Consider the following 13627-nt stretch of genomic DNA (forward strand, 5'->3'; position numbering starts at 1 on the left):
AAACAAACACGGCCTTTTTTCTCAGGAAGCCTACAGAGAGACAACATTAAACTACAAATTGTGTTACATGTGAGGAAAGGAAAGTAAATGTTGACTGTGAGCTTCCTCAGGGTAGTTCCTGGCTTTCTTACTTACGACGGCTTCCCCAGTACCTGGAATCATGCCTGGCACATAGTAGGAACTTAACATGTATAGAATGATTTGATAAACTTATGTATTCATCATGATAAATTATAATAGAGCGACAACTTAAATCTACATGAAAGAAATGGAGTGCAGAAAAACATTCCAGAAAGAGTAAAGTGGGCTTTTTAAAGAAAAGTCTACACTTTTTAAAGCTAAAAGTCACAAATTACAACAAGTAGAATCTGCAAGCTCTCTTAACACAAGGCTGCAGCATTGCAGAAGAGATATCAAAACAAGATCACAATGCTTATCCAAGACAAACTTAGAATTGTTTGGGTGCCATCCCCTCAAAATCATCTGCTCAAAAATAAACCATTTGTGAAAAAAATAAGGAATTGACATTCTAAACAGAAGCCTGAAAAATGAAACCTATAATGAAATATTCAACCACCAAAATTTCCACAGCAAAGATGAACAGGTCATCAGGCAAAGCCCTGGTAAGATCTTCCAGGTCGAGAAAAATCCCAACAGAGGGCTGGAAAAGGTTGCCAGATGTACTTTATGGAGCTATGCTCTGGCTTTATCACAGAAAAGAAGCTCTGTTATTTTAGGAAAGAAAACACCAACAGGCATTCACCAAAAACAGAACGTTCTCTTTCCCTGAGGACATACAATGATCAATCCATAACTTTTCCTTTTGCGGTTGGAGGTTATGAGCTCTCTATTGAAGATTTGGAAAAAAACAAAAGAAAGACAAGGTGCTATTCCATTTCTATGATTCGCGAATCTCTACAAGTGAAACAGGGATAGTGTTGATGGTCAGATGTTACTGGTAAACCTGAGTCGTATGAAAGACAAAGACTTCTTGCTGCTTGCCAACAACAAGGAGCACTCTGTGGAGCTACAAAATGTGAAGACCCGTTGCCAGACCAGACCTTCCTTCTTCTTCACAGGGAGCCCTTGTCCTCCAAATATGTTTCATTTGAATGTTAGAGCAATCCTGTAGTGTTTATAGGAGTAAAGGATAACCATCTTGCTCTACTTAAATTAGGAGACCAAACTGGGGGTTTAAGTAGAGAGAATATCATATTTAAGCTCTCTTAAACTTAATGTGATGGAAAGCTATAGACCCTGGGTGGGTAGCCCAAATAGCTACCACTAAAGGAGGGATGAGAAGTTTTAAAAAGAGAAATAGATAACATTTAAAGGAAATAGAGAATGCTTAGCATACTGTGGAATATTTTCCTTTTTATGTATAAAAATACTTTTTGTAGAAAAAAAATCACAAATTACAATGGAGCTTGTCACATGGGATGGTCTGCGGGGTCTCTGCTCCCGCTCTCCACATAGGAACACAGGATGTGGTGAGGCCAAAAAGGAACACCCACGGAGCCATAGGTAGGGGACTCAGATCACTATGGTCTCACTGGAGGCTGGATTCACACGACGTGCAACCTGCTGTCCGCTTTTCTGACAACCTACCAACGACTCTCCTCGACTCTACTCCCCAATGCAGCCATGGCAGTTATATCAGTGGCCAATGGCTCAAGGGTTACAACTGGCAGCCAACTAGCCACAGCTGACAGCCATCTACTACCCGAGCCAGCACCTTTCCACGTGAGGCCGAGAGCCTGGAAACTGCTCTTTGGGGCTCTGTCCCCACACTCCACCCCTACAGGGTCTCGCCTCACAATCTACACGACACGTGTCTCTTGCGAAGGTCCCTGTGCCATATTAGCCTATCAGCACCCGACCACACAACACCAAAAACTTGACAGATAAGCCAGGGCTTTGGACCTTTTCCTCATTCACCGCCCAGCCGTGTGACTTTAGGTGGCGGAGAAGAGAGGGAGCTGCTTGCTCTAAATCAGAAAGAGAATCTGATGTTAATAAAATATCATCGACATAATAAAACAAGGCAACAGAGGACGGACGATCCCACTGTGCCAAATCCTGGGCCACAAGCCCGTGGCAGATAGTGGGGCTGTGCAAGTATCCTTGCGGAAGGACTTGAAAAGTCCACTGTCGCCCGTCCCAAGTAAAAGCAAACTGCTCTTGACACTCGGGTGCAATGTCAATGGAGAAAAAAGCATTGGCCAAATTCACTACATAGTGATATGTCCCCAGGTGGACAGTCAGACGATCCATTAAATCGTGTATTGAAGGCACTGCCATGTGCAAAGGTGGTGTCACCTTATTTAACTCCCTATAGTCCACAGTCATTCGCCAGGTCCCATCTGGCTTCCTGACAGGCCATACTGGGGAGTTAAAGGGACTGTGCGTTGGCCTCACAATATGTGCCTTCTCCAATTCCAATATTGTACGACCAATCTCCTCCTGCCCTCCTGGCAGGCGGTACTGTCGCACTGTAACCACACCCCAGGGCTGTGGCAACACTTGAGGAGGGTGGTGAGCATGCCCGCGTGTCACCGCTTTCACCACCTGGATCCGGAGACGGAACTCTCCTACCAATGTCTGTAAGCTGAGGCCGTGTAGCACGTCCACCCCTAGAATATACTCCGGAACAGGGGAGACACACACCTTGTAGGTACGAGGGGGAAGCCTTCCTATACCCAGTGGTAAGGAAACAGCTTTTACAGTCTTTCCCCGTAACCATCAATGCAGATTGCTGGTCCGAGGAACAGTTCTGGATTCCCATAAACAAGACTGCAGTCTGCGCCAGTGTCAACTAGGGCCAAAACCCTCTGCACATTCGAAGGGGGCCAATGTATGGACAGTTCCACGTGGGGCCTCCGGTCCCTGCTGTCCCCTCTGACCGGGTACCTTGGCCCCACCCCTAATCAAGCTGAAAGGAGTCGGCCTCAAGCGGCTGCATGAAGTCCTGGAGGGACATGGGTCACGCTTTCCCAGACATCTCCTTTCGGCTTCTCCGGAATTGCTGTTCCAGACGCAACTGTTCCAAAGTTCCAGCAGCAGTGCATTGAATTGTCGGTCTATTGTCTCCCGATCGACCCCTGCTGCCACGAGATCACGCCACATCTGTGCACGTGTTACCCTCTGAGGCCCATGACCTCGCCCCTTTACCTTTGGTTTGGGCTTCCAGGTCTCAACTGCTCGGACCTCCTGTCTTAACTTCCTTCACCTCCGGCTTTCAACATCCCCTAGGGTGGCCATGGCAGTTGTAACTTCATGGATCCGTCGCCCCACATAGGGCGTAAGAACAGCAATCAAGGATCCAAAAGCACTCGCAGGTGCAGTATCCAAAACCAGATCTCTCATGCTGGCTGTAAAAAGCTCGTCATCTGGCCCCTGCATGTTAGGGTTCAAAATAGCATGTCTCATACCCATTTCACGAATGATTTGAGTAAGTTCCGTATATGACTGCCATTGACTCACAGTGTCTGGCAGCTCACCAGCCTGTCCCCATACTGTGCGTACCGCAGCAGTGAGCCACTCCATTGGAGTGTGGTTGCCCTGGTTTTGGGCCAACCTATGGCAGTCTGTAACCTTTGTCGCAAGGATGGATGCACTGTCACGAAGGCTAGCTTTTCCATCTTGCCTGGGGAGCAGAGAATGTTGTCTACTCCCTCATCCCATAAACGTAGTAGCCAAGCCGAGACTGGCTCTCCAGGGCGCTGTTGGCACCGCCCCCCCAGCTCCTGCAACTCAGTGGGAGTGTAAGGGGTGTAGGTCGTGAACTCAGTCACTGCTGGGTTGCCGGCAGCAACGCCCCCGGGGCCCAAAGGTTGCTCTCGTTTTACCCTTTGCTTCAAGATGGGCCAGGCTTGGGGGTTGGGAGCTACATTGTCTCCACTGGCTTCCTCTGCCTCTGACTCAGAGTCTCCACTGTGGGGCCCCTCTTCTAACAGGCGGACCCGAGCTTCCAGTGCTTCCAACTGGGACACCTGGTCCGGCACCTGGGCTGTTTCATTAGGCGCATTTTCCATGTTGAGACTCAAGGCCGTGAGGAACATCCAGCCCACGCGGCTGGCTGTAGCCTTCTCCTCCTCTGGCAACCGCTCAGTCAGAGCCTGCAGGGCCCTCTCCACACTGGCCGGAGAGCTGTCCATGTCCTCCTACCCCTCCTCGGGGGTCCAACTCCTGAGAACAGTGGCCACCGGGCACCACACACTGTGTGGGGGCCACACGTCCTCCTGCCCAGAGTCAGACTCCATTCCTACCTGGTCGGAATCCTGCTCGCGTGCCAGGTGTCTGAGTGGGTGGAGGCCTCCGTGTAAGATGTGCACAAGCCTCGGAGCCTAAGGCCTCAGCAGATCACCAAAATGAAGGCAATGCCATCCATGGCCAAGAGGGTGATGTGCCATCCGAGGCTTGAGTCTCCCAGGCAGACCGGCCTCCCGTTCCCAGTGTCGCTCCTCGCGCGCCTCCCGAAGCTGGGCTCTCACATGCACGAACCGCTCCACCATGCTTTGGAAGGTTTTGGCCGGCACCGTACCCTGCTTACGACACTGAGCTTTTATACGTGTAAACTGCTCCAGTACATTCCGGAGAGTTTCTGCCGACACCACACGCTGCTCGTTGCGCCATTTGTCGTGCAGGGCTGTCTACGGGGTCTCTGCTCCCGCTCCCCACGTAGGAACGCAGGACATGGTGAGGCCAGAAAGGAACACCCACGGAGCCATAGGTAGGGGAGTCAGACCACTATGGTCTCACTGGAGGCTGGGGTGACACTGCGTGCGACCTGCTGTCCGCTTTGCTGCCAACAGACCGATGACTCTCCTGAACTCCACTCCACAATGCACCCGCGGCAGTTATATCAGTGGCCAATGGCTCAAGGGTACAGTGGATGGTCATCTACTACCCGAGCCAGCACCTTTCCACATGAGGTCGAGAGCCTGGAAACTGCTCTCTGGGGCTCTGCCCCCACAGAGCTATTTCCATTATGAACATATACACGTTAAATAATACAACCAACCCCACCCTTATAAAGCAATAATGATGAGATGCAAAGAGGCATGGATAAAGACACACTGATAATGGGAGACTTGAACACACCAGTCAGAACCAGACAGATCCTAGTGAAGCAAAATAAACGAAGATATAAAAGACCAAGCAGCATAAGGAATAAGGCATCACTCATGGCGATATGTTAAACTTTTCAGCCTGATAATGGAAAAATCTAACTCCTTCTCAAGGTATAAGTATCATTCACACAGTGAATCATGTATTCACAAAGAAAATATCAGTAAGTTCCATAAAGTAGAAATAGTATGTGCTAAGCAAGATATGTCAGAGAAAGACAATACTGTATGATATCACTTATATGTGGAATCTAAAAACATCAAACCTGTAACAAAACAGAGTAAAATGGCTACTGGGGGTAGAGGGGCAAGATTGATAGTGCTTAAGGTTACAAACTTTTAATGAGTAATAAATAAACCATAGAGATCTAATACAAAGTATAAGGAATATAGAAAATACACTGTCCTATGATTATGTAATGTGATAAATATTGCTACAATAGCAATCATATTACAACATATAAATATACCAAAGTAACATGCTGTACACTTTAAATTTATACAATATTACATGTCAAATTTATTCAATTTTTAAAGAAATGAATCAGTTGTAGACTACAAGGGCAGTTATTATATATAAGACCAGCCTTCAGAAGAGCTGAAATAGGCCTAGATAGTGGGGGAGAATGTATTATAACCCAGTGTGTCCAATCAGAAGGCTTAATTAAAGAGGAGCCTGGGGATGGTGAGTGGCTTACTGAGTGTCTAAGCAGTAAGTAAGTAAGTAAGTACCACATACAGGAATAAACTCAAAATGAATTAAAGACTTAAATGTAAGACTTGAAACCATAAAACTCCTAGAAGAAAATATAGGCAGTAAACTCTTTGACATCAACATTAGCAATATATTTTTTTATATGGCTCCATGGGCAAAAGAAACAAAAGGAAAACAACAAAACAAATGGGACTACATCAAATGAAAAGATTTTTGCACAGTGAAGGAAACCATCAACAAAATGAAAAGAGAGCCTACTGAATGGGAGAAGATGTTCACTAATGATACATGTGATAAGGGGTTAATCTTCAAAGTTTATACAGAACTCATACAGCTCAACACCAAAAAGATAAGAATCCAATTAAAAAATGGGCAAAGGACCTGAATAGACATTTCTGCAAAGAGGACATACAGGTGGCTAACAAATATACAAAAAGATGCTCAACATCACTAATCATCAGAGAAATGCAAATTAAAACCACAATGAGATATCGCCTGTCAGAATGGCCATCATCAATAAATCAACCAAGAACAAGTGCTGGCAAAGATGTAGAGAAAAGGGAACCCTTGAGCAATGTTGGTGGGATTGCAAATTGGTGCAGCCACTATGGAAAACAGTATGGAGGTATCTCAAAAAAATTAAACATAGAACCACCTTATGACCCAGCAATTCCACTTCTGGTTATTTATCTGAAGAAATCCAAAACACTAATTCAAAAAGATATATCCACCCCTATGTTTGCTGCCGCATTACTTAAAATAGCCAAGATATGGAAGCAACTTAAGTGCCCATCGATGGATAAATGGATAAAGAAGTGGCACATATATACAATGAAATATTACTCTGCCATAAAAAGAATGAAATCTTACCATTTTGACAATGTGGATGGACCTAGAAGGTATTATGCTAAGTGAAAAAGTCATACAGAAAAATACAAATACCATTTGATCTCACTTATATGTTAAATCTAAAAAAACAAAATAAAAGAAAAAATGAAACAGAAACAAACCCATAGATACAGAGAATAAATTGATGGTCACCAGACAGGAGGGGGTTGGTGGGCTGAGTGAAAAGGGGGACAAGATTAAGAAGTACAAATTGGTAGTTATGAAATAGTCACAGGCATGTAAAGTACAGCATAGAAAATGTATTACAATATAGCCAATAACATTATAATAACTATGTGTGGTGTCAGGTGGGTACTAGACCTGTAAAGGTGATCATTTTGTAAGGTATATAAATGTCAAATAACTAATATTGTATGTAGGAAACTAATATTGTATGTCAACTGTAATTGGAAAATAAGTTAACTTTAAAAAAATGTAATGTTCAAATACCTAAAAATAAATCTAATAAAAATGTACAAGTATTCTACACAAAAAAAGTATAAAAAATTTATTTAGAGGAATTAAAGAAAACATAATAGACGGGGAAGAGGGATAATGTGTTAAGCCCAAGGTTTGAAAGAGTCAATATGGTTACCAGAGGGTAAGGGGGGAAGGAGGATGATAGATGAGGGTAAAGGGATCAAATATATGGTGATGGAAGGAGAACTAACTCTGGGTGGTGAACACACAATGGGATTTATAGATGATGTAATACAGAATTATACACCTGAAATCTACGTAACTTTACTAACAACTATCACCCCAATAAACTTTAATTAAAAAAAAGAAAGAGTCAATTTGGTCTAGATAAAGACCAAATTTATCTAGAGTCAATGCAATTTCAATTAAAATCCCAATAGTTTGTATGTGTGTTTTTATACAAGATAGGACAATTAAGTTCGCAAACTTGTTGCAACTTGAACTTGTCGTGAACTGTTGCTAACCTTTTTTGATATCAGAGGGATTATTCATTATGAATTTGTACCAACTGGACAAATAATTAACCAAGTTTACTATTGGAAGTGCTGAAAAGGCTGTGTGAAAAAGTTAGACGACCTGAACTTTTCACCAACAATTCATGGCTCTTACATCACAACAGTGCACCAGCTCACACAGCACTGTCTGTGAGGGAGCTTTTAGCCAGTAAACAAATAACTGTATTGGAACACCCTCCCTACTCACCTGATCTGGCCCCCAGTGACTGCTTTCTTTATCTGAAGATAAAGGAAATATTGAAAGGAAGACATTTTGATGACATTCAGGACAGCAAGTGTAATACGATGACAGCTCTGATGGCCATTCCAGAAAAAGAGTTCCAAAATTGCTTTGAAGGGTGGACTAGGCACTGGCGTCGGTGCATAGCTTCCCAAGGGGAGTGAGTACTTCAAAGGTGACTGTCATGATATTCAGCAATGGGGTATGGAGCACTTTTTCTAGGATGAGTTTGCAAACCTAATTGTCAGATGTGTGTGTGTGTGTGTGTGTATGTGTGTGTGTGTGTGTGTGTGAGTGTCTATAGATTGAAAAGTTAATTGTAAAACTTACAGAAATATGAAATACAAAGATAATTGAAAACTTGGAAAGAGGAGGAGGAGACAGCTGGAGTATTTATACTATCTAGGTAGAAATTTATTATAAAGATACAGCAAATATGACTGGTACCAGTACAAGGGTAGACAAATAAGCCGATGGAAAAGACTAGAGATTCCTAATTTGGGCTAAAGAAAGCACTCAGAAAAGAGTGCATGCTGTGTGATTCCCTTTAGACAAAGTTACAGAACAGACTAAACTAATCAGAGGTTTCTAAACTCAGATTAGTGGTGTCCTGGGTGACCAGGAGGGGGCTTCTGGAGAATTAATAATGTGCTATTTCTTTTAAGTGGTGGGTACAGGGTGCGAATTTGTGCCAACTTGTCATGCTGTACACTTGAAACTTCTGCATTTTTGGCATGTGTATGTCAACAAGAATTTTTTTAATCATGTAAAAATTAAATTGGAAGTTGAAACTGCACTGGCCATTTGGGGTTTTCGTGCCACTAAACAAAAAGTGGAGAATAAGTGGTGGTGACTGGTCGTGACTCCGGGGTGGAAACTGTGCTGCCACTACCCACTGGGAGTAGGCACTGTGGGCAAAGCCAGTCGGTTCACTGGGTGTCCTTTACAAGCCCTGGCCCACAGTACTGGTCACTGAGAAACTGCAGCGCCCAAGTTAAAACCAGACCACTAAAAAAGGCTTGGGTAGTATGGGAAGGAAAGCTTGGCTTATAGCACCTGTTAAAAATTCTGACCTCCTGAGGTGACAGCAAAGGTGATTTATGAAAATAATGTGTCCAGGTGGATTAGTTACTTCTCTTCCGGTGGCTGCATCACAACGCTCGCCTACGTGCATTCTCTTCCTTCAGGGTGTACACCTTATTCTCATGTTTTTATTGACAGCTTTTGACCTAGCTGGAGAGGTCAATCTGACCCAGCCTCATGACAGACCCTGGTGCTTCCTTGTGTGGCCCTCATGACGTGGAATGCGCCTTCCTCTTGGGACTTGAGTAACAAACGCTCTTTTCAATGTCAGTCATCTCCTGAACTCATGGCCTCACTATACCTGAATAATAAAACCTACATTTTAACACACACGCCCTATGATGCCTCCATGTAGTTGAATATTTGCTCATTGAAAATCCCACTTGGAATTCACCAATTCATGCCAATTTATTATTATCTCAGACAAATTTTTTTAATTATTATTATTTTTTGTTACAGCTGACATTCAATATTGTTTTATATTGGTTTCAGGTGTACAGCATAGTGGTTAGACGTTTACTTGGTCTATGAAGTGATCCCTCGATCAGTTTAGTCCCCACCTGGCACTATACATAATTATTACCATATTATTGACTATATCCCTGTGCTTTACTTTACATCCCCATCACCATTTTATAACTAATCCTGGACCATATTTTTAAAGGATTGTTCATTTGATTTCCTAGACCAAAGTAGCGATAAATGGTAGCTAAAAGATTGGTAGGATAATAGGAAATCAGAGAGGGAGCCAAGCAACTCCAAAAATTAAAGAAAACAAAACAAAACCACCAGGCATCATGCTGGGATCGTGGGGATGAGCCTGAAGGAAATGATGTGCACCTGTGCTCCTGAGCCCCTGTGCATTTTGGCAGTGAGCAGTTCTGAATATTTACAAAATGGAGTCTGCATCTTCAAGAAAAGAATGGATTATGGGTATGTTTTCTAAGATGAAATGGCATGTAGGACATCCTTTAGAAAAAGCACCATTGAAGATAGATAACATAAAAATACATCAGTGAATAGAGAGGAAATATGGAAAATTCACTTGATGGACACACCCTGTTCTGACAGGTTCAAATGAATGACATTTTCATAGATGTGCCTTTATCGATTTGTTGCCTCTCAGCTCCGAATTCGTACTTTTGTCTGCTCTATGAAAATGAATCTGAGCCCTTTATGCTTTGTCCCCTGGCATGATGTTAGCGTGTCCGCAGAGGGCGCCTTGACAGAAGGGTTTTGCTTCCACGTAGTCCTTTGGGTTCCCCAGCGCCCACCTCCCACAGTGCCCGGCAGCAGTGGCCAGTCGCTCCCCTGGCACCTCCCTTGGGTGCGTCACCCAGAAGCAGCTCTCCAAGAAGTTCTCCCAGCACCCTGGAGGGCAGGGAAAGTTACAAAAGATGGATTTCCAGACAGTTCCCCCAGCAGGCACCAGGGTGGCCACTCTACAGCCAGTGAGGCACCTGCTGTGCCCTCCCTAACAAGGTGTGGGCAGGCAGGCCTTCCTTGGGGTTGTGACTGCCCCTTCTACTATATGCTAGTTCTGTGTTCTCTAGAGTTCTCTTTACTTCTGACTGGTCAATCCCTTCTTACTCCAACTGCTGTAATTGCTAATGATTCTTTATATTAAACCTTCCCTGTTCAAATTAGTGTGTGGCTCCTCTCTCCTGATGGGTTTGTACAGTATAAATAGTCTCTGTTTTCTGGAAAAGAATGAGAAAAGAAGAAGAATAAGATGAAAAGAGAGGAAAAAGGTGGCGGGTTTAAAAAAAAGCAAGAGGCAATAAAGTAGCAAGAAGAAAATAAAAGAAGGAACCAGAGAAAATGAAGGGGGGCGGGGGGAGGGGAGTATGGACGAGTGAAGAAAAGCCAAGCTGCCATTTCCTGATTTTGCAGGCTCTGAATCCAGCAGTCCCCACTTCCCATTGCGCTGACACCCATCCCTGTCCCCTCACTGCAGTGGGGAGCCCTGTAGAAACAATGAAGGGTGTTAGTTCATGTTGCTGGGCTCTACCCACAAAGCTTCCGATTCAGGAGCTTTGAAGTGGGACCCAAAAAGTGTGATTCTAGAAAATTTCCAGGTGGCACTGCCCTCACTTTGAGAAGCCCTGGCTTATTATAATGAGCCCCATCAGCAGAGGGCAGAGGTCAGGGCTGTGATGGCTTGTGGGACTCCAGCCAGATAGTGTGAGTGTACTTACAGGTGGACCCACACCTTAGTGTTCCCATCTGTAAAATGGGGGTGCTACTAGTGACACCTACATCCCGGAATTGTTGTAAAAGTAAAGGAGTTACAACACGCACAGTGCTTATACCATGCCTGGCACACAGAAAGCACTTTATAATCATTTACTTAAATGAAAATGCAAGTCCTAGAGTGACACAAATGGCATGGACTTACTAGCTATGTGACCTTAAAAGTGTCACTTAACCACTCTGACCTTCAGTTTTCTTATTTGTAAAATAAGGATAAGAATAGTACTCACAGTGTAGTGTTTTCATGAAGATGAAACAAGCTATTACATTGGTTACTGAATCTTGGCAAATGAACACACCCATGTTCCGGACCCGTCCCGTCCCCGCCTGCAGGTGAAGGTTTGGGCTCCGTGGGGTCGTGCTGCCCTCTGCTGGACAATTGTGCATGTTTTTCTTCAATTGACGCTTCTGAAAGTAAATGGCTTTCCTCACGACGTGCAAATGAGCCACTTGGCAACTTACTTTGGTTGCAGGCTCATTTCCAAGTTTTATTTTTATGAAGAAATTCGGCTATGTTGAACTATTTCTGTTTACAAGTTCTAGTTTTCCTTGTCGTTGCTTTCCTGTGAGTTGAGAAGACTCCGGTGATGTGCACGTGCATTGTATTCTTTCTTGTATTCTTTTGGCACAGCTGTCCTGGCCACTGCAAGGGCAACATTGTAACAGGTCAATGTGATTTGTGATGCCAAAGGCCGGATGATACATAAGGAGTGAGCGCCACTATGTTCTGATGAAGCATTTTCCATAAATGTTGGAATTTGAATTTCATGTAATTTTCATGTTACAAGATACTGTTCTTTTGATTTTTCTCAATCACTTATAAAAGTAAAAAAATATATACAAAAACAGGTGTTTCCCAGTTTGGGCCTTCAATCCATACTTTGTGGACCCTCATCTAGAATTAAACACCAGGCTCCATCCCTGTGCTGAGGGGACCAGACTGGTGAATCACACAGAGACATGAAGGGGAAGCGTCCCCCACAACATCCTGTCTCTGCATCCTTTGGTCAGAGGTATGCTTTCAGCCTTCTAGCTGGCTTTCCTTTCTATGGTAAGTTTCACCCCCCAGGTCAAGGGTCCTGCTGGGGACTTTTGCATCAATGTTCACAAGGGAAATTATTCTGTGCTTTCTCTTCGTGTAGTGTTTTTGTTTGGCTTTGGTATCAGGACAATGCTGGACTCATAGAATGAGTTAAGAAGTGTTTCCTCTTCAGTTTTTGGGAAGAATTTGAGAAGGATTGGTGTCAGTTTTCTAAAAGTTCAGTAGAATTCCCCAGTGAAGTCATGAGATTCAGAGCTTCTGTCAGGAAGTTTTTGATTACTGGTCCAATCTCCTTACTAGCTATAGTCAGTTGAGATTTTCTTTGTCATTCAGAATTGGTAGCACTTCTATTTCTGGGAACTTGTCTATTTTATCTAGGTTATCCAATTTGTTGGCATACAATTGTTCAGTTGTTCATAGGATTCTCTTACAATTCTTTTCATTTCTGTATGATCAATACATAGCAATGTCCCCTCTTCCACTTCTGATTTTAGTAATATGAGTGTCTTCTTTTTCTTAATCAATCTAGCTAAAGGTTCGTCGATTTTGTTAATCTTTTTGAAGAACCAACTTCGGGTTTTGTTGATTTTCTCTGTTGTTTATCTATCCTCTATTTCATTTATCTCACCTCTCATCTTCATTGTTTTCTTTTTAAGGCTAGCTTTGGGTTTAATTCATCCTTTTCTCTTCTTGTTCATTTTCTTCTTTGTAAGATGTAAAGTTAGGCTGCTTATTTGAGACCTTTTGAGATCTTTTGTAATGTAAGCATTTAAGACTACAATTTTTCCTCTTAGCACTGTTTTCACTGCATCCCATAAGTTTGGTTTGTTGTGTTTTCATTTTCATTCACCTCTAAGTATTTTCTGATTTCCCCTGTGATGTTCTTTCTTTGACCAATCGATTGTTTAAGAATGTAGTTATTTAATTCCCAGAATTTTGTGAATTTTCCAGTTTTATTTATGCAATTGATTTCTAACTTCATCCCATTGTGGTCAGAGACGATACTTTATATGATATCTGCCTTTTTTAGTCTATCCAGGGGACTTAATTTGTGACCTAACATATGTTCTATCCAGGAGAATGTCCTATGTCCACTTGAGCATATGTATGCTGTTGTTGTTGGGTGGAGTGTTCTGTATATGTACATTAGTTCCAGTTGGTATATTGTGTTGTTCAAGTCTTCTGTCCTATCTCCTCACTTATCTTCTGTCTAGTTGATATGTCCATTATTGAGAGTGAGGTATTGAAATCTTCACTGTTACTGTAGAATTGGCTGTTTGTCTTCTCAGTTCTCTCAATTTT

General features: G+C 43.2%; 1 pseudogene across 1 annotated transcript; it reads left to right on the forward strand.

Annotated features, from left to right (window-relative positions):
* The first annotated feature begins 560 nt into the window (after positions 1-560).
* On the forward strand, positions 561-1230 carry LOC308493337 (interleukin-33-like; annotated as a pseudogene). The gene has a single exon. The product of its transcript is annotated as an interleukin-33-like (transcript).
* Positions 1231-13627: the final 12397 nt, after the last annotated feature.

Source organism: Rhinolophus hipposideros, assembly GCF_964194185.1.
Source record: "Rhinolophus hipposideros genome assembly, chromosome: 26".
Classification (NCBI taxonomy): Eukaryota; Metazoa; Chordata; class Mammalia; order Chiroptera; family Rhinolophidae; genus Rhinolophus; species Rhinolophus hipposideros.